Source organism: Coregonus lavaretus, assembly GCF_964263955.1.
Source record: "Coregonus lavaretus genome assembly, chromosome: 1".
Taxonomy (NCBI): Eukaryota; Metazoa; Chordata; class Actinopteri; order Salmoniformes; family Salmonidae; genus Coregonus; species Coregonus lavaretus.
In genome coordinates this window covers 17,983,415-18,004,539 of record NC_139988.1, presented here as the reverse complement: position 1 = coordinate 18,004,539, position 21,125 = coordinate 17,983,415, and the positions used below count along the sequence as shown (strand labels likewise).

The following is a 21,125-nucleotide window of genomic DNA, read 5'->3' as shown; positions in this document are numbered from 1 at the left end:
TGTCAGTGTTATAATATGATACAATATCAGTACTTGTTGCATTTACAACTTGTCTAAGTCCTATTGTCATAAGACCTTTGTAGTATTGTAATTCCTAATTCTATGGGGGAAACACCTAATGACCCCCCACCCAGGCTACACCACAACAGCACTGATTGTTGAATGTGTGTAAATGGCTTAGGCCAGTGACACTTGGACACATCTGCCATTGAAATCCTTGGGTGGGCCGCCTAAATCCAAACTGGAATTTAAAAAATATATTTTTCTTTAGAAATATATTTTCGGGATGGAAAAACGCTTTCAGTGTAAACTTAAACGACTAAAACCAGATCAAGTATCTAGAAAAGATAATGGACATATGTATTTTTTAAATATCTTTGAGCAATAACAAACAACAAAATAAAAGCTAGACAGTCAAGGAGAATAAACAACGGATTTAGCAGTATTGATTTTGTTATTATGTTAAGAAATTAGGAAATTAGCTTTTAAACTGAAACATTTTCTCTCAGCTCCATGGCAAAATGTGTAGAATTGCAGGAAATTAGCTTTAAACTGCAAAAAAAGTCTCACCACTAAACTGTTTCTCAAATTCAGTTGCGTAGACGGGCAGACCGCGCCCATTGCCACGCCCCATGCCACACACCCCTGCCACGCCCACCACATACGCCCCTTTTTAATCCAGAAAAAAACCCTGCTCAAGCTAAGGTCTGATTAACCCGTTCCTGAGAAAAGGTAGGGGGCAGGGGAAACCCCCCAGGGGAAACCCCGAAGGACCACCCAAGGACCCCTGATTGGTCATTCAGAAGAGTGCTGTTTTGGCAGCACCCTCGGCCTCCGCTTTAAAATAAAACAGAAGCATTGTTTTATCCCATCCTCAGCAAGCTATCTTTTAAAACTCACTGAATATAAATGTATCTGTGATTCATTAATTTAATTTGTAGTCTATTGCGGTCCCATTTTAAAAAGCTTTTAGTTGTTTGTTTTAAGTTTTTCCAAGCCAGCATTTTCTCTCTGTAAAGTAGATTTGGTTCTGTTCTGTTGTAAGTTTCTCTACACAAATCAGAGTTCTAGTCTAATGGAAACCGTCTGCACTCTGCAACACACGTTACGCGTTACATCACATCTCTACATGAAAATCTTTTGATGGATTGTTATTGGCATTATATAATTGTTGTCTTAATTTCCCTGTTCCCAAAATACCATATTCATATTTGTGTTCTATAACTAAAAGCCTGCTCTTACCAACCATTGGCTGGCTAGCTGCTTGTCAAAGAAAGGTTGTCCTGTGGCTACATAGTTAACATGACGCAAGATTGTTTCTAGTGGCTACAATGACAGCAAAGAAAAATGAAAGCCAGGGGGGCTCTCAGCCTCGCATTAAGCCTTGTCATTATTTAATTTTGCTCTCATGAAATTCCTTTCTCTCTGATTGATTGAAATGGCATGCCGGTGAAGGGCAACGCAGGACACACACACAGAGAGGAGTTCAAAAGACTTGGCCGTTGGTAGCGAGATGGTGATGGCCTTAATGCTGGGTTAGAATGAAGACATTCAGTTCAAATAGCCCCACTACTGCACCTCCACAGGCAGGCAGCTTTTGTTCCGGGCCGGGGGAGATGACATTTAGCCTCCTGAGGTCCCTGCTCCTTTTAAAAGGGACATGAGGCCTTGTTAATGTAGCCCTGGGGTTGCGGGGAGGTGGAAGGGGGCCACGGTTTTCTCTTTCTTTCTCTTTCATCCTTTTCCTTTTTGTGTGAGTGCTGTGGAGTGGAGTGACATATGAGTGTGACTTTGTGATGGGACTGAGGCCTGGGGCCGACTGCCATTGTTGTAACGATGTAAGAAGGACTTTCTACATAACCATCCCGGACCCGGCTGCAGTGAGTGAAAGATGATTCTAATTCAAATCAAGAGTTAAAGCTTGACTGAACTCACATGGATGGACAAAGTGGAGGCCTTGTGCCTGTGCTCTCTCTCTCTCTCTCTCTCTCTCTCTCTCTCTCTCTCTCTCTCTCTCTCTCTCTCTCTCTCTCTCTCTCTCTCTCTCTCTCTCTCTCTCTTCTCTCTCTCGCTCGCTGTTTCTCTTTCTCTCCTCTTCTCTCTCTTTTTGTCTCTCTTCAGTGCTGGTGATACTGGGTGTCGTCTCTTCCAGTTATTTTTTTATTTTAGTTATGAAATCAAAGAAGTGGTAGTTGGTATTAATGGCTGTGATGTCGTGTCCCCAGAATCACTTGCAAAAGAGAAGCACTGTCTATAAAGCGTTATAAAGTGTTAAGCAATGTACACTGTTAAAGAGATTGAACAGGATCTTAAGCACTTACAAATTCATAACATATCATACGAATTGCAGGATGTTATAAAAAATATATATATATCATACAAAGTATGATGACGTAGTTTTCGGGGACCCATTTTGGCTCGTGAGCACTACTTTCAAAACTACTGGCTGAAATTATACAGAACCGTTTAAATTCCACTGTTAGAAACAAGTAAACTAGATTCTAAGTGTATTTAATCAGCCTTTGAAAGACTCACTTTGAGACATAACATTTACTCTCACTTTCAGGCTGTTTGAGGGGTCCTCCCCAAAGAAGATGGAGAAACTTAAAACACTTCTGTGCTATTTTAGAAGTGTAACCTGAGCAAAGTAAGGTTTTGTATTATCAAATCAATGTTATGTAAATTATTTTCTATTGGTTTCAAACCAAAAGCATTGATGATTTATCTAACTTTTTGGAAAAAGTTAAAAGTAATGCACTTCATGTGAAATTATTGCCTATTCATTCTATCCAATAATTGTATGGTTTTGATCAAAATAGGAACAAAGGAAAATGTTTCACTGAATGTTGATCAGCTAAAAAGGCTGTTCCTTTTGCTGTGTTCCAGCTCCACATAACGTGTAGGAATCAGACGATAGGCACAGCATGCTACAGGTAAGATGTAGGGAAGAGTTGACCACTCCATATGAGTACATATATGGCCTGCGTCCCAAATGGCACCCTATTCCCTATAAAGTACACTACTGTGTGTATGCATGCTTGTGTTCATTCGTCCGTTCGTGTGTGTGTGTGTCAGAGTATGTGTGTGTGTGTCAGAGTATGTGTGTGTGTGTGTGTCAGAGCATGTGTGTGTGTGTGTGTCAGAGTATGTGTGTGTGTGTCAGAGCATGTGTGTATGTGTGTGTCAGAGTATGTGTGTGTGTCATAGTATGTGTGTGTGTGTGTCAGAGTATGTGTGTGTGTGTGTCAGAGTATGTGTGTGTGTGTGTCAGAGTGTGTGTGTGTGTGTGTGTGTGTGTGTCAGAGTATGTGTGTGTGTGTGTGTCAGAGTATGTGTGTGTGTGTGTGTCAGAGTATGTGTGTGTGTGTGTCAGAGTATGTGTGTGTGTGTGTGTGTCAGAGAATGTGTGTGTGTGTGTGTCAGAGCATGTGTGTGTGTGTGTGTGTGTCACAGTATGTGTGTGTGTCAGAGTGTGTGTGTGTGTGTGTGTGTGTCAGAGTATGTGTGTGTGTGTGTCAGAGTATGTGTGTGTGTGTGTGTGTGTGTGTGTGTGTGTGTGTGTGTGTGTGTGTGTCAGAGTATGTGTGTGTGTCAGAGTATGTGTGTGTGTGTGTCAGAGTGTGTGTGTGTGTGTGTGTGTGTGTGTCAGAGTATGTGTGTGTGTGTGTGTCAGAGTGTGTGTGTGTGTGTGTCACAGTATGTGTGTGTGTGTGTGTGTGTGTGTCAGAGTGTGTGTGTGTGTGTGTGTGCTGGGACTGGGGTCGAGGCCCTGCTCTCCCGCTGCTCTACCCCGACCGTTCTATGTGTGTGTGTGTGTGTGTGTGTGTGTGTGTGTGTCAGAGTATGTGTGTGTGTCAGAGTATGTGTGTGTGTGTGTCAGAGTGTGTGTGTGTGTGTGTGTGTGTGTGTCAGAGTATGTGTGTGTGTGTGTGTCAGAGTATGTGTGTGTGTGTGTCAGAGTGTGTGTGTGTGTGTGTGTGTGTGTGTCAGAGTATGTGTGTGTGTGTGTGTCAGAGTGTGTGTGTGTGTGTGTCACAGTATGTGTGTGTGTGTGTGTGTGTGTGTCAGAGTGTGTGTGTGTGTGTGTGTGCTGGGACTGGGGTCGAGGCCCTGCTCTCCCGCTGCTCTACCCCGACCGTTCTACTCTCTCCCTGTCAGGACGGCCCCCTCTCCCTTTCACCTTTTGTTTGCCTGCGGAGGCTGTGCCACAGGCTGACAGCTGATGGGTGCACATGACCAGATCCAGTTGGGGCCGGGGCACCCTGCCTGCCGTCGGAGTGATTGGGCCTCTGGTGAGGAGGGGCTCTCTGACAGCTTGTCAAAGACGGACAGCAGCAGACTTGGAGAATGTGTGTGTGTGTGTGTGTGTGCGTGCATGCGTGCGTGCGTGCGTGCGTGCGAGTGAGTGAGTGCAGCATCCTGGGCCCCCCGCCGACCCCCTACTGTCCCAGAGTTGAGTGACCAGTTCAGTGAGATCATATGCCAGACAGACAGACAGACAGACAGACAGATAGACTGCCAGTCACTGCCTCAGTCTAGTGTGAAAGGGTGAGACTGGGTGAGACAGACAGGGTGAGACAGACAGGGTTGGCCCTGCCTGGCCTGGGCTGTCTGAGGGCCAGTGAGCCAAAACTGACAGTCCTGAAAATGGTGGATTATACGGTTTCCTACGCAGCAAAACAATCTGTATTCCTGTCTATATCAAGCCTTCAAGAACCTTGTTCGTTGTTTTGTTGTGAAATGGTCAAAAATGGAAATAGACAGACGTAGTGCTGTAAATTGGCAGCTTCATTATGCCTGTTATAGAACTTAGTTCATTTGCAGAGAAAAAGGAGAACTTCAACTTACAAAATAAAAGGAGGACGTCATACACAGATTGTCAAGAGGCACGCTCCTCAATTTAGCAGCGGCTGGTCGTGACTGGACTGGGCTAGGAGTGTCCCAAATGGCACCCTATTTATTGTGTAATGCACTACTTTTGACCAGTGGACTATATAGAGAATAGGATGCCATTTGGGACGCAGATTGTGAGTGACTGGGGTGCGGAGAGCAGGACAGCAGTACTGCTCTGTTCTGTTGTGATGTTGGCTGTCTCCTGGGCTGGCATGGCAGCTCCTAACTAAGTGCTGCTCCCAGGGAGAAGTCGGTTTGGCACGAGGGGGACAGATGTCCAAACAGCCACCCTCCCTCCAGCACACTGGGCCACTACCATCCCAATCAGCCTGAGAGAACATAAATATCCTGTCAGAATGAGGGGGGGGGGGTATTTTTGTATATTTTTTCCTCTACACAATATGAATCATATCTGAAAGACCAAAGAGAACTTTGTTTGGCATTTTAATTGATCCACTTTTTCTTTTTAGTGCCCACTGCTCACAAACTGAAATCTCATATTTGCATAGTAGACAGACAGCACACATGTAATATATCACAGATCATGCACAGTAAGATCATACATGTTCCCTGTTCTTTTCCTCTTGAGGTAACTGTACCCTCACTCTGCTGCTCTGGTCTCTGCTCTGCTGCTCTGCTATGTTGCTCTGCTCTGGTCTCTGCTGATCTGGTCTCTGCTCTGGTCTCTGCTCTGCTGCTCTGGTCTCTGCTCTGCTGCTCTGCTCTGGTCTGCTCTGGTCTCTGCTCTGGTCTCTGCTCTGGTCTCTGCTCTACTGCTCTGGTCTATGCTCTGGTCTCTGCTCTACTGCTCTGGTCTTTGCTGCTCTGGTCTCTGCTCTGTTCTCTGCTCTGTTCTCTGCTCTGGTCTCTGCTCTACTGCTCTGGTCTCTGCTCTGGTCTCTCCCTCTGGTCTCTGCTCTGGTCTCTGCTCTGGTCTCTGCTGTGCTCTAGTCTCTGCTCTACTGCTCTGGTCTCTGCTCTGGTCTCTGCTCTATTGCTTTGGTCGCTGCTCTGGTCTCTGCTCTGATCTCTGCTCTGGTCTCTGCTCTGATCTCTGCTCTGGTCTCTGCTCTGGTCTCTGCTCTGGTCTCTGCTGCTCTGGTCTCTGCTCTACTGCTCTGGTCTCTGCTCTACTGCTCTGGTCTCTGCTATGGTCTCTGCTGCTCTGGTCTCTGCTCTGGTCTCTGCTCTGGTCTCTGCTCTGTCTCTGCTCTGGTCTCTGCTGCTCTGGTCTCTGCTCTACTGCTCTGGTCTCTGCTGCTCTGGTCTCTGCTCTGGTCTCTGCTCTACTGCTCTGGTCTCTGCTCTGGTCTCTGCTGCTTTGGTCTCTGCTCTGGTCTCTCCCTCTGGTCCCTGCTCTGGTCTCTGCTGTGCTCTAGTCTCTGCTCTACTGCTCTGGTCTCTGCTCTCTGCTCTACTGCTCTGGTCTCTGCTCTCTGCTCTACTGCTCTGGTCTCTGCTCTGGTCTCTGCTGTGCTCTAGTCTCTGCTCTACATCCCAATCAGCCTGAGAGAACATAAATATCCTGTCAGAATGACGGGGGATCATTTTTGTATATGTTTTCCTCTACACAATATGAATCATATCTGAAAGTCCAAAGAGAACTTTGTTTGGCATTTTAATTGATCCACTTTTTCTTTTTAGTGCCCACTGCTCACAAACTGAAATCTCATATTTGCATAGTAGACAGACAGCACACATGTAATATATCACAGATCATGCACAGTAAGATCATACATGTTCCCTGTTCTTTTCCTCTTGAGGTAACTGTACCCTCACTCTGCTGCTCTGGTCTCTGCTCTGCTGCTCTGCTATGTTGCTCTGCTCTGGTCTCTGCTGATCTGGTCTCTGCTCTAGTCTTTGCTCTGCTGCTCTGGTCTCTGCTCTGGTCATTGCTCTGGTGCTCTGCTCTGGTCTTTGCTCTGGTCTCTGCTCTGGTCTCTGCTCTGGTCTCATCTCTGCTCTGCTCTAGTCTCTGCTCTACTGCTCTGGTCTCTGCTCTGGTCTCTGCTCTGGTCTCTGCTCTACTGCTCTGGTCTCTGCTGCTCTGGTCTCTGCTCTGGTCTCTGCTGCTCTGGTCTCTGCTCTACTGCTCTGGTCTCTGCTGCTCTGGCCTCTGCTCTGGTCTCTGCTCTGCTGCTCTGCTGCTCTGCTCTGGTCTCTGCTCTGGTATCTCCCTCTGGTCTCTGCTCTGGTCTGCTCTGGTCTCTGCTCTGGTCTCTGCTCTGGTCTCTGCTCTACTGCTCTGGTCTATGCTCTGGTCTCTGCTCTACTGCTCTGGTCTTTGCTGCTCTGGTCTCTGCTCTGTTCTCTGCTCTGTTCTCTGCTTTGGTCTCTGCTCTACTGCTCTGGTCTCTGCTCTGGTCTCTCCCTCTGGTCTCTGCTCTGGTCTCTGCTCTGGTCTCTGCTGTGCTCTAGTCTCTGCTCTACTGCTCTGGTCTCTGCTCTGGTCTCTGCTCTATTGCTTTGGTCGCTGCTCTGGTCTCTGCTCTGATCTCTGCTCTGGTCTCTGCTCTGATCTCTGCTCTGGTCTCTGCTCTGGTCTCTGCTCTGGTCTCTGCTGCTCTGGTCTCTGCTCTACTGCTCTGGTCTCTGCTCTACTGCTCTGGTCTCTGCTATGGTCTCTGCTGCTCTGGTCTCTGCTCTGGTCTCTGCTCTGGTCTCTGCTCTGTCTCTGCTCTGGTCTCTGCTGCTCTGGTCTCTGCTCTACTGCTCTGGTCTCTGCTGCTCTGGTCTCTGCTCTGGTCTCTGCTCTACTGCTCTGGTCTCTGCTCTGGTCTCTGCTGCTCTGGTCTCTGCTCTGGTCTCTCCCTCTGGTCCCTGCTCTGGTCTCTGCTGTGCTCTAGTCTCTGCTCTACTGCTCTGGTCTCTGCTCTCTGCTCTACTGCTCTGGTCTCTGCTCTCTGCTCTACTGCTCTGGTCTCTGCTCTGGTCTCTGCTGTGCTCTAGTCTCTGCTCTACATCCCAATCAGCCTGAGAGAACATAAATATCCTGTCAGAATGACGGGGGATCATTTTTGTATATGTTTTCCTCTACACAATATGAATCATATCTGAAAGTCCAAAGAGAACTTTGTTTGGCATTTTAATTGATCCACTTTTTCTTTTTAGTGCCCACTGCTCACAAACTGAAATCTCATATTTGCATAGTAGACAGACAGCACACATGTAATATATCACAGATCATGCACAGTAAGATCATACATGTTCCCTGTTCTTTTCCTCTTGAGGTAACTGTACCCTCACTCTGCTGCTCTGGTCTCTGCTCTGCTGCTCTGCTATGTTGCTCTGCTCTGGTCTCTGCTGATCTGGTCTCTGCTCTAGTCTTTGCTCTGCTGCTCTGGTCTCTGCTCTGGTCATTGCTCTGGTGCTCTGCTCTGGTCTTTGCTCTGGTCTCTGCTCTGGTCTCTGCTCTGGTCTCATCTCTGCTCTGCTCTAGTCTCTGCTCTACTGCTCTGGTCTCTGCTCTGGTCTCTGCTCTGGTCTCTGCTCTACTGCTCTGGTCTCTGCTGCTCTGGTCTCTGCTCTGGTCTCTGCTCTGGTCTCTGCTGCTCTGGTCTCTGCTCTACTGCTCTGGTCTCTGCTGCTCTGGCCTCTGCTCTGGTCTCTGCTCTGCTGCTCTGCTGTGCTCTAGTCTCTGCTCTACTGCTCTGGTCTCTGCTCTGGTCTCTGCTCTACTGCTCTGGTCTCTGCTCTGATCTCTGCTCTCTGCTCTGCTGCCTTGGTCTCTGCTCTGCTGCTCTGGTCTCTTCTCTGGACTCTGCTCTGCTGCTCTGGTCTCTTCTCTGGTCTCTGCTCTGCTGCTCTGGTCTCTTCTCTGGTCTCTGCTCTGCTGCTCTTCTCTGGTCTCTCCGCATCCTCTTTACCTCAGATGTTGATACTGCACTCAGCTGTCTACATGTGTGCACTGCCCCTCTCTCTCTCTCTCTCTCTCTCTCTCTCTCTCTCTCTCTCGCTCTCTCTCTCTCTCTCTCTCGCTCTCTCTCTCTCTCTCTCTCTCTCTCTCTCTCGCTCTCTCTCTCTCTCTCTCTCTCTCTCGCTCTCTCTCTCTCTCTCTCTCTCTCTCTCTCTCTCTCTCTCTCTCTCTCTCTCTCTCGCTCGCTCTCTCTCTCTCTCTCTCTCTCTCTCTCTCTCTCTCTCTCTCTCTCTCTCTCACTCTCTCTCTCTGACTCTTTCTCTCTCTCTCTCTCTCTCTCTCTCTTTCTCTCTCAATTGAATTCAATTCAAGGGCTTTATTGGCATGGGAAACGTATGTTAACATTGCCAAAGCAAGTGAAGTAGATAGTAAACAAAAGTGAAATAAACAATACAAATTAACAGTAAACATTACACTCAGTAGTTCCAAAAGAATAAACACATTTCAAATGTCATATTATGTATATATACAGTGTTGTAACAATGTGCAAATAGTTAAAGTACAAATGGGAAAATAAATAAACATAAATATGGGTTGTATTTACAATGGTGTTTGTTTTTCACTGGTTGCCCTTTTCTTGTGGCAACAGGTCACAAATATTGCTGCTGTAATGGCACACTGTGGTATTTCACCCAGTAGATAAGGGAGTTTATCAAAATTGGGTTTGTTTTTTAATTCTTTGTGGATCTGTGTAATCTGAGGGAAATATGTGTCTCTAATATGGTCATACATTTGGCAGGAGGTTAGGAAGTGCAGCTCAGTTTCCACCTCATTGTGTGGGCAGTGTGCACATAGCCTGTCTTCTCTTGAGAGCCAGGTCTGCCTACGGCAGGTATTCTTAATGTTTTGTAAACTGTGTATTTTACATTTGTATCTTAAAGGAAAATCCCACCCAAAAACTATCTTTTGGTATTTGTTTCATTAGTCCATTGTTGACATAGTCCCAAACTGTTTTCTTGTCAGATATGTAACTTTCAAAATACAGAAATCATTCCTGTATGATGCAAAATTAGATTAAATAGGCTATTATGTCACTCCTAATCCTATCGCACATCAATACTGTAGCCTACCCATACTGCTACACACTGTCAAGGCTACCGGTCTATTTACTTTCGAGCATGCTTGGCTATTGAATGAGCGATTGATAAATGGTAGCCTACTATTTGTTGTGTAGCTGGAATAATTTAAACCAGTTATGTCAGAAAAGGAGAGACTTCCTGACATATGAATATGATTTAGGCCCATATAATAATAGTAAAAAAACATTTTAGACGACATGCTGCTATGCAATCTCCTTCCCAACAGCAAATGCATCCGTTTTATCATTAGGCCTACGTTTTAATGTTTTTATTAGCTTACCATTATTATAATTCCAGTGAATTAAACACCTCCCATTTCCCCCAAACAAACAACAAGCCTATTTGCATGCAATAGGGCTACAGTTGATCAACCTTCAGGATATTGTGCTCACGCATGGTTTGAGATTTGCGTGGAGATACGCACACTTTCCCGTCAAGTTCAAAATTGATTAATACCAACCTTTGCGGGAAAACTGGCGCACACAAGGTTTAGTCTTTTTTGTGTGCATGCACCATTGATAAATTAGGCCCCAGAGCAGAGGGCGACCATTTTGAATCCATTTTCACATTCACTCTGTTGGTAACGCTTACAAATTGGATCATAACTCTAAAAGTAGCAGAGATCCCACTCTGGAATTGTGATATGCCCGTAGAGCAGAGTTCCCCAACTGGTGATCCAAACCAGTCAGGTTTCAAGACTGGTCATTCAACTGAGACTGCTCTTCTCTGTGTCACGGAGGCTCTCCGCACTGCTAAAGCTAACTCTCTCTCCTCTGCTCTTGTCCTTCTAGACCTGTCTGCTGCCTTTGATACTGTGAACCATCAGATCCTCCTCTCCACCCTCTCCGAGCTGGGCATCTCCGGCGCGGCTCACTCTTGGATTGCGTCCTACCTGACCGGTCGCTTCTACCAAGTGGCGTGGCGAGAATCTGTCTCCGCACCACGTGCTCTCACCACTGGTGTCCCCCAGGGCTCAGTTCTAGGCCCTCTCCTATTCTCGCTATACACCAAGTCACTTGGCTCTGTCATATCCTCACATGGCCTCTCCTATTATTGCTACGCAGACGACACACAACTAATCTTCTCCTTTCCCCCTTCTGATAACCAGGTGGCGAATCGCATCTCTGCATGTCTGGCAGACATATCAGTGTGGATGACGGATCACCACCTCAAGCTGAACCTCGGCAAGACGGAGCTGCTCTTCCTCCCGGGGAAGGACTGGCCGTTCCATCATCTCGCCATCACGGTTGACAACTCTGTTGTGTTCTCCTCCCAGAGTGCGAAGAGCCTTGGCGTGACCCTGGACAACACCCTGTCGTTCTCCGCTAACATCAAGGCGGTGACCCGATCCTGTAGGTTCATGCTCTACAACATTCGGAGAGTACGACCCTGCCTTACACAGGAAGCGGCACAGGTCCTAATCCAGGCACTTGTCATCTCCCGTCTGGATTACTGCAACTCGCTGTTGGCTGGGCTCCCTGCCTGTGCCATTAAACCCCTACAACTCATCCAGAATGCCGCAGCCCGTCTGGTGTTCAACCTTCCCAAGTTCTCTCACGTCACCCCGCTCCTCCGCACACTCCACTGGCTTCCAGTTGAAGCTCGCATCTGCTACAAGACCATGGTGCTTGCCTACGGAGCTGTGAGGGGAACGGCACCTCCGTACCTTCAGGCTCTGATCAGTCCCTACACCCAAACGAGGGCATTGCGTTCATCCACCTCTGGCCTGCTGGCCCCCCTACCTCTGCGGAAGCACAGTTCCCGCTCAGCCCAGTCAAAACTGTTCGCTGCTCTGGCACCCCAATGGTGGAACAAGCTCCCTCACGACGCCAGGACAGTCACTCACCACCTTCCGGAGACACTTGAAACCCCACCTCTTTAAGGAATACCTGGGATAGGATAAAGTAATCCTTCTACCCCCCCTTACCCCACCCCAAAGAAAGAAAAAAACATATTGTAAAGTGGTTATCCCACTGGCTATAAGGTGAATGCACCAATTTGTAAGTCGCTCTGGATAAGAGCGTCTGCTAAATGACGTAAATGTAAATGTAATGGTGGCCCGGGGGCCGAATTTGCCCCCCCCCCCCCCAAAGTTTTGTGAGCAAAAAATAGGTATATATTATTTTGGAATTTTCATTGCATTGTTGGACATAATACACCAGGAAGACCCCAGCTCTAAGTGATTTTAATTGAGGAAATATGTTCCTAAGTATTCCCACACATAATAGAGAGACACGTGATTGTATACAAAAGTAAGCAATGTTTGAAATTATGTTTTAGTCAAATATCTTTTCTGTTTGGGCTTTTGTAGTATTTGTAGTATACCATCCGCTCAAGAAAAGAATCAACCCATGGCTGAATGTAGTTGATGATCCCAGCCATAGAGTATATTATGTTCAACAATATATAGAACATTTTACCAAATCAAAAATGTTGTATTTTTCAATATTCATAAATGTAAGAAAATTGTTATTGAAATCAAAATACTACTCATATTACAGAGCAAGTGTAAAGCTTCATATGATACCAATGTTTGCTTTGTAGCACCTACAGATGAAACACTATGGACTCTTAAAGGAGGCCTGGGTAAGGCCAGAATGTCACAAATGATTCAACTTAAATTAATTATTTCTTAATTATGCTTTGAGATACAAATGTCCAATCTACAGTTGAAGTCGGAAGTTTACATACACCTTAGCCAAATACATTTAAACTCAGTTTTTCACAATTTGTGACATTTAATACAAGTAAAAGTCCCTGTTTTGGTCAGTTAGGATCACCACTTTATTTTAAGAATGTGAAATGTCAGAATACTAGTAGAGAGAATGATTTATTTCAGCTTTTATTTCTTTCATCACATTCCCAGTGGGTCAGAAGTTTACATACACTCAATTAGTATTTGGTAGCATTGCCTTTAAATTGTTTAACTTGGGTCAAATATTTCGGGTAGCCTTCCACAAGCTTCCCACAGTAAGTTGGGTGAATTTTGGCCCATTCCTCCTGACAGAGCTGGTGTAACTGAGTCAGGTTTGCAGGCCTCCTTGCTCGCACACGCTTTTTCAGTTCTGCCCACAAATTTTCTATAGGATTGAGGTCAGGGCTTTGTGATGGCCACTCCAATACCTTTACTTTGTTGTCCTTAAGCCATTTTGCCACAACTTTGGAAGTATGCTTGGGGTCATTGTCCATTTGGAAGTCCCATTTGCGACCAAGCTTTAACTTCCTGACTGATGTCTTGAGATGTTGCTTCAATATATCCACATAATTTTCCTTCCTCATGATGCCATCTATTTTGTGAAGTGCACCAGTCCCTCCTGCAGCAAAGCACCCCCACAGCATGATGCTGCCACCCCCGTGCTTCACGGTTGGGATGGTGTTTTTCGGCTTGCAAACCTTCACCTTTTTCCTCCAAACATAACGATGGTCATTATGGCCAAACAGCTCTATTTTTGTTTTCTTCAGACCAGAGGACATTTCTCCAAAAAGTACGATCTTTGTCCGCATGTATAGTTGCAAACCGTAGTCTGGCTTTTTTATGGGGGTTTTGGAGCAGTGGCTTCTTCTTTGATGAGCGGCCTTTCAGGTTATGACGATATAGGACTCGTTTTACTGTGGATATAGATACTTTTGTACCTGTTTCCTCCAGCATCTTCACAAGGTCCTTTGCTGTTGTTCTGGGATTGATTTGCACTTTTCGCACCAAAGTACGTTCATCTCTAGGAGACAGAATGCGTCTCCTTCCTGAGTGGTATGATGGCTGCGTGGTCCCATGGTGTTTATACTTGCGTACTATTGTTTGTACAGATGAACGTAGTACCTTCAGGCGTTTGGAAATTGCTCCCAAGGATGAACCAGACTTGTGGAGGTCTAAACGTTTTTTTCTGAGGTCTTGGCTGATTTATTTCGATTTTCCCATGATGTCAAGCAAAGAGGCACTGAATTTGAAGGTAGTCCTTGAAATACATCCACAGGTACACCTCCAATTGACTCAAATGATGTCAATTAGCCTATCAGAAGCTTCTAAAGCCATGACATCATTTTCTGGAATTTTCCAAGCTTTTTAAAGGCACAGTCAACTTAGTGTATGTAAACTTCTGACCCACTGGAATTGTGATACAGTGAATTATTGTCACGTTCGTTTAAGGACGGGTCAGACCAAGGCGCAGCGTGAAATGCGTACATGTTTATTCCACCGATAAACACACAACAAAACAATAAACAAATGAAACCTAAGGTTGAACACACAACAAACCTATACACGGAACAAGATCCCACAACTAACGAGTGCCAATAGGCTGCCTAAGTATGATCCCCAATCAGAGACAACGAGCGACAGCTGTCTCTGATTGGGAATCACACCCGGCCAAACACAGAACTACAACACCTAGACTGAAACATAGAAAACACACCATAGAACACCACACCCTGACTCAACATATAAGAGTCCCCTGAGTCAGGGCGTGACAGTACCCACCCCCAAAGGTGCGGACTCCGACCGCACAACCTTTACATAACAGGTTAGGGGCCGGGTGGGCATTCCGCCTCGGAGGCAGATCCAGCTCCGGGCGTGACGACCACATACTCTCCGCCTCCCTGTTGCGCCCCTGGTCTGGTCTGGATCTCGGCGCGCTGTTTCCCCTCTCCTTCCTCCCACGATACTCCAAGCCCTGTCTGGACCCTGGTGTGGGAGACCCCGAACCTGGAGAGGGGCTGACGTCTGGGTCTGGACTGGAACCTCTGACCGGAGCTGGACCGGACGCCGGTGGAGCGGGCTGCTCAGGCTCCGGACTGGAGCCGCTGACCGGAGCTGGACTGGGCACCGGTGGAGCGGACTGCTCTGGTTTCGGAGTGGAGCCGCTGACCGGAGCTGGACTGGGCACCGGTGGAGCGGACTACTCTGGCTCCGGAGTGGAGCCGCTGACCGGAGCTGGCCTGGACCCTGGTGGAGCGGACTGCTCTGGCTCTGGAGTGGAGCAGCTGACCGGAGCTGGATCAGGCACCGGTGGAGCGGACTGCTCTGGCTCCGGAGTGGAGCCGCAGACCGCTGACCGGAGCTGGACTTGACCCCGGTGGAGTGGACTGCTCTGGCTCCGGAGTGGAGCAGCTGACCGGTGCCGGACCAGGCACCGGTGGAACGGGCACGGGCCGTGCCGGACTGGGGACACGCACCACTGGCTTGGTGCGAGGAGCAGGAACAGGCCGGGCCGGACTGGGAACACGCACCACTGGCTTGGTGCGAGGAGCAGGAACAGGCCGGGCCGGACTGGGAACACGCACCACTGGCTTGGTGCGAGGAGCAGGAACGGACCGGGCCAGACTGGCGACACGCACCACTGGCTTGGTGCGAGGAGCAGGAACGGGCCGGGCCGGACTGGGAACACGCACCACTGGCTTGGTGCGAGGAGCAGGAACGGGCCGGGCCGGACTGGCGACACGCACCACTGGCCTGGTGCGAGGAGCAGGAATGGGCCGAGCCGGACTGTGGAGGCGGACTGGAGGTCTGGAGCGGAGAGCTGGCACAACCCGTCCTGGCTGGCTGCCCACTTTCGCACGACACGTGCGGGGCGCTGGCACAGAACGCACCGGGCTGTGCATGCGCACTGGCGATACAGTGCGTTTCTCCACATACCTGGGTTCCTCTATTAACCCCCGCTCCTTATATTGCCTAACCAGCTCCTCTCTCCGTGCCTCTACTTCCTCCTTCTCCCTACGAGCCTCCTGCAGTGCCTCCTTTTGAATGGATCTCTCCCGCTCTAGTCTAGCTATCAGCCCCCGTAATGTGGTGGCCTCCTCTCTTACCCTGCAGAACCGATCCTTCTCTCTCTCTCGGCACTCCTCCTCCAGTGAGGACTCCTCCGGGAGCCCCCACGAGTTAGGGAACAGACACTCATCGTCGTCGTCATCCTCCTCAGGATAGAACTGTTCCCACTCTTCCTCCCATGGTCGTAGGGACTCAATCTGGAAACCCACCGGGTGCAGTGGTCGGGGCTCTTCTCTCTCGCTCCCCGACCACCCCTTTAGCCCCCCCCATTTTTTTTATTGGGGATGCTTTTCGGGCTTCCTCCTCGGCTGGCGCCTTCTGTGTTGCCGTTGCTCCTCTCCTGCCTGGGCTTCCTTCTTCGCCCATGGTCCTTTTCCCGCAAATATCTCCTCCCAAGACCAAATCTTCCCCACCTGTGTCCAGGGTGTTCGGTCCTCCTGGGCACGCTGCTTGGTCCGTGTTTGGTGGGATCTTCTGTCACGTTCGTTTAAGGACGGGTCAGACCAAGGCGCAGCGTGAAATGCATACATGTTTATTCCACCGATAAACACACGACAAAACAATAAACAAACGAAACGTGAAGTCCTAAGGTTGAACACACAACAAACCTAAACACGGAACAAGATCCCACAACTAACGAGTGCCAATAGGCTGCCTAAGTATGATCCCCAATCAGAGACAACGAGCGACAGCTGTCTCTGATTGGGAATCACACCCGGCCAAACACAGAACTACAACAACTAGACTGAAACATAGAAAACACACCATAGAACACCACACCCTGACTCAACATATAAGAGTCCCCTGAGTCAGGGCGTGACAATTATAAGTGAAATAATCTGTCTGTAAACAATTGTTGGAAAAATGACTTGTGTCATGCACAAAGTAGATGTCCTAACCGACTTGCCAAAACTATTGTTTGTTAACAAGAAATCTGTGGAGGGTTGAAAAACAATGACTCCAACCTAAGTGTATGTAAACTTCCGACTTCAACTGTATACAGTGCCTTAACTTTTTCCACATTTAGTAGTGTTACAGCCTGAATTTACAATGGATTAAATTGAGATTTTGTTTCACTGGCCTACATACAATACCCCATGATGTCAAAATGGAATTATGTTTGTAGAAATGTTTACAAATTAATTAAAAATGAAAATCTGAAATGTCTTGAGTCAATAAGTATTCAACCCCTTTGTTATGGCAAGCCTAAATAAGTTCAGGAGTAAAAATGTGCATAACAAGTTACATAATAAGTTGCACTGTGTGCAATAATAGTGGTTAACATGATTTTTGAATGACTACCCCACACATACAATTATCTCTAAGGTCCCTCAGTCAAGCAGTGAATTTCAAACAGATTCAACCATAAAGACCAGGGAGGTTTTCCAATGCCTTGCAAAGAAGGGCACCTATTGATAGATGGGTGAAAATAAACAAAAAGCAGATGAACACCCTTTGAGCATGGTGAAGTTATTAAATACACTTTGGATGGTGTATGAATACACCCATTCACTACAAAGATACAGTCAGTGGAAGTGCTGGCAACACTGGCTGCAGCAACCCATGGGGAGGGGGTCACACTCGGACAATAAGAGAGGGGGCATATTATTGTGGCCCTGGTGGCAAAAATAATCAAAGGTCTGACTGCACGGAGATGCTTGGGAAAAATGGTTACAACGGGGTTCCAGAGTGTTTGTGTCTCAGGTGAAGAGGGTGGATCTCATCTCCATCACCTAGCACTTGACATAGGTTAATCAAATCTCAAATTATTGTCAAATTTTTGCTCAATCTTGCATGCTTTCTCAAACAGCTGTAACTGTATATGCATTCGTAAATCAGGTCCTTTCTTGAGTTGGGCTCTGGGATGTAACAACCGTTGATGATCTGAGCTTATGGTTGATTGTGGAGGAAAGGGATTGAGTGTGTAAGAGTATGTGCGTGTGTGTGTGTATACCACATCTGTTGCAAGGGGGTAAGGATGTTAGGGAGAATATAGGATGAACCACAATAATTGTTTGGTAAAATAATAATTGCTTGACAAAAATGTAATGTAATACAATGGCAATCCGGGTTATAGGTAACAATCCTTCGCATGAACTGCCGACGTTATTACGCATATTAATTGATAATGATGGAAAATAAGATATGCAAGATATTTGAATAGCTATGTATACTGTATATTGATGTGAGAGCATTGGAAATGCTTTTGGCGGTTTACCTGCTTCTGTTTTGTGGGTGGCACTGTTTGCTGTTTTCGAAGGATGGGTCCTGGCCTCTCGGGGGGCCTAGGGATCCAGGGGGATGGGGGTGGTATGCCGATCACTGGGATGACAACCCAACTTGGGATGGGGAGGTGTTTTAGCGGGGGGAATAGTGGAGAACAATTGGAGGGTTACTTAGTAGCAATGCAAATATCATGGTACAGCTATATGGACACTCAATCACTATGGTATTTATTAGTAAATTTACAAACATATATTATGATAAATAGATTTGAAACTTGTATCTCATTATGGTAAGTGGTGAAGTAAGTATAGCCAGTTATAATTGTAATGGCTTAGCAGATAATAATAAAAGAAGAACAATATTTACTTGGCTCAAAGAGAAGGAATATAATATCTATTGTTTACAGGATACTCATTCAACAATTCTAGATGCAGTTGTGTGGGAAAAGGACTGGGGGGGGCGAAATATACTTCTCCCATGGGCAAAGAAACTCAAAAGGGCCGATGATATTAATTAACAGTAATTTCGATTAGAATGTGAAAATTGTCCAAACAGATCCGCAAGGTAGATGGATGATTTTAAATATGTTATTGACCATAAACAGATATGGCTCATTAACCTTTACGGACGAAATAATGATGATCCACACTTCTTTGACAATATATATAATAAATGATCAACCCTGCAAGCAATACAGGACTCTATTATTATGGTGGGAGACTATAATACTGTTTTAAATAGCTCAATGGACCGTAAAGGAAATCACACTACAAACTATCACCCTCATGCTCTTAAGGAAATCATGAATGTCATGGATACATTAGAACAAGTAGATATATGGAGGCTTAAATATCCTGACCTAGTGAGATATACATGGTGGAGACTCAATCAAGCTAGTCGTCTTGACTTCTTTCTTATGTCATTCTCGTTGGCACCAAAAGTTTAAAAAGTGTTGATAGGGGACAGAATGCGGTCGGACCATCATATAATTGGCATATACAGTTGGGGAAAAAAGTATTTAGTCAGCCACCAATTGTGCAAGTTCTCCCACTTAAAAAGATGAGAGAGGCCTGTAATTTTCATCATAGGTACACGTCAACTATGACAGACAAATTGAGGAAAAAAAATCCAGAAAATCACATTGTAGGATTTTTTATGAATTTATTTGCAAATTATGGTGGAAAATAAGTATTTGGTCACCTACAAACAAGCAAGATTTCTGGCTCTCACAGACCTGTAACTTCTTCTTTAAGAGGCTCCTCTGTCCTCCACTCGTTACCTTTATTAATGGCACCTGTTTGAACTTGTTATTAGTATAAAAGACACCTGTCCACAACCTCAAACAGTCACACTCCAAACTCCACTATGGCCAAGACCAAAGAGCTGTCAAAGGACACCAGAAACAAAATTGTAGACCTGCACCAGGCTGGGAAGACTGAATCTGCAATAGGTAGGCAGCTTGGTTTGAAGAAATCAACTGTGGGAGCAATTATTAGGAAATGGAAGACATACAAGACCACTGATAATCTCCCTCGATCTGGGGCTCCACGCAAGATCTCACCCCATGGGGTCAAAATGATCACAAGAATGGTGAGCAAAAATCCCAGAACCACACGGGGGGACCTAGTGAATGACCTGCAGAGAGCTGGGACCAAAGTAACAAAGCCTACCATCAGTAACACACTACGCCGCCAGGGACTCAAATCCTGCAGTGCCAGACGTGTCCCCCTGCTTAAGCCAGTACATGTCCAGGCCCGTCTGAAGTTTGCTAGAGTGCATTTGGATGATCCAGAAGAGGATTGGGAGAATGTCATATGGTCAGATGAAACCAAAATAGAACTTTTTGGTAAAAACTCAACTCGTCGTGTTTGGAGGACAAAGAATGCTGAGTTGCATCCAAAGAACACCATACCTACTGTGAAGCATGGGGGTGGAAACATCATGCTTTGGGGCTGTTTTTCTGCAAAGGGACCAGGACGACTGATCCGTGTAAAGGAAAGAATGAATGGGGCCATGTATCGTGAGATTTTGAGTGAAAACCTCCTTCCTTCAGCAAGGGCATTGAAGATGAAACGTGGCTGGGTCTTTCAGCATGACAATGATCCCAAACACACCGCCCGGGCAACGAAGGAGTGGCTTCGTAAGAAGCATTTCAAGGTCCTGGAGTGGCCTAGCCAGTCTCCAGATCTCAACCCCATAGAAAATCTTTGGAGGGAGTTGAAAGTCCGTGTTGCCCAGCGACAGCCCCAAAACATCACTGCTCTAGAGGAGATCTGCATGGAGGAATGGGCCAAAATACCAGCAACAGTGTGTGAAAACCTTGTGAAGACTTACAGAAAACGTTTGACCTGTGTCATTGCCAACAAAGGGTATATAACAAAGTATTGAGAAACTTTTGTTATTGACCAAATACTTATTTTCCACCATAATTTGCAAATAAATTCATAAAAAATCCTACAATGTGATTTTCTGGATATTTTTTTCTCATTTTGTCTGTCATAGTTGACGTGTACCTATGATGAAAATTACAGGCCTCTCTCATCTTTTTAAGTGGGAGAACTTGCACAATTGGTGGCTGACTAAATACTTTTTTCCCCCACTGTACATTACTCTTACTGAATTTCCACGTAGGCGGGGATATTGGAAATTTAATCAAAGCCTATTGGATTATAACTTGTTTTTAACTAGGACAGAGGAATTTATAACTGTTTTTTTCCGACATAACATAGGTACAGCAAATCCCCTTATTGTATGGGACACTTTTAAATGTGCCTTTAGAGGCAATTTAGGTAAAAAAGAGTCCATATGTCACGCCCTGGCTCTGGGGACTATTAAATGTTGAGCCAGGGTGTGGATTTTCTATTGTTTAGTTTTCTATGTTTGTGTTCTAGATCGTTTAGATTTATGTTGGCCAGTGTAGTTCCCAATCAGAGGCAGCTGTAGCTTGTTGTCTCTGATTGGGAACCATACTTAGGCAGCCTGCGGGCATGTTACTTTGTGGGATCTTGTTCCGAAAGGTTTTGTGTTTAACCCAGGACTTCACGTATCGTCTGTTTTGTTGTTTTTGTTTGTGTGTGTGTACTTAAATAAAATGTACGCATATCACGCTGCGCCTTGGTCCGCTTCATCATATGACGATCGTGACAGAAGATCCCACCAATTAAGGACCAAGCAGCGTGTCCAGGAGCAAACGCCGGAGGTAACGCTAGTGGATGTCCTCCTCGGTTGGGGGAAGATCACCGAGGAGGAG

At 46.3% G+C, this 21,125-nt stretch overlaps 1 pseudogene across 1 annotated transcript in view; it reads left to right on the top strand.

The window, feature by feature from the left end:
- LOC311123860 (poly(ADP-ribose) glycohydrolase-like) overlaps positions 1–21,125 on the top strand; it is a 97,341-nt pseudogene that overhangs the window by 46,156 nt on the left and 30,060 nt on the right. The window contains exon 5 of the transcript in view: positions 2,567–2,640. The product of the transcript in view is annotated as a poly(ADP-ribose) glycohydrolase-like (transcript). The remainder of the gene's footprint in view (positions 1–2,566; positions 2,641–21,125) is intronic.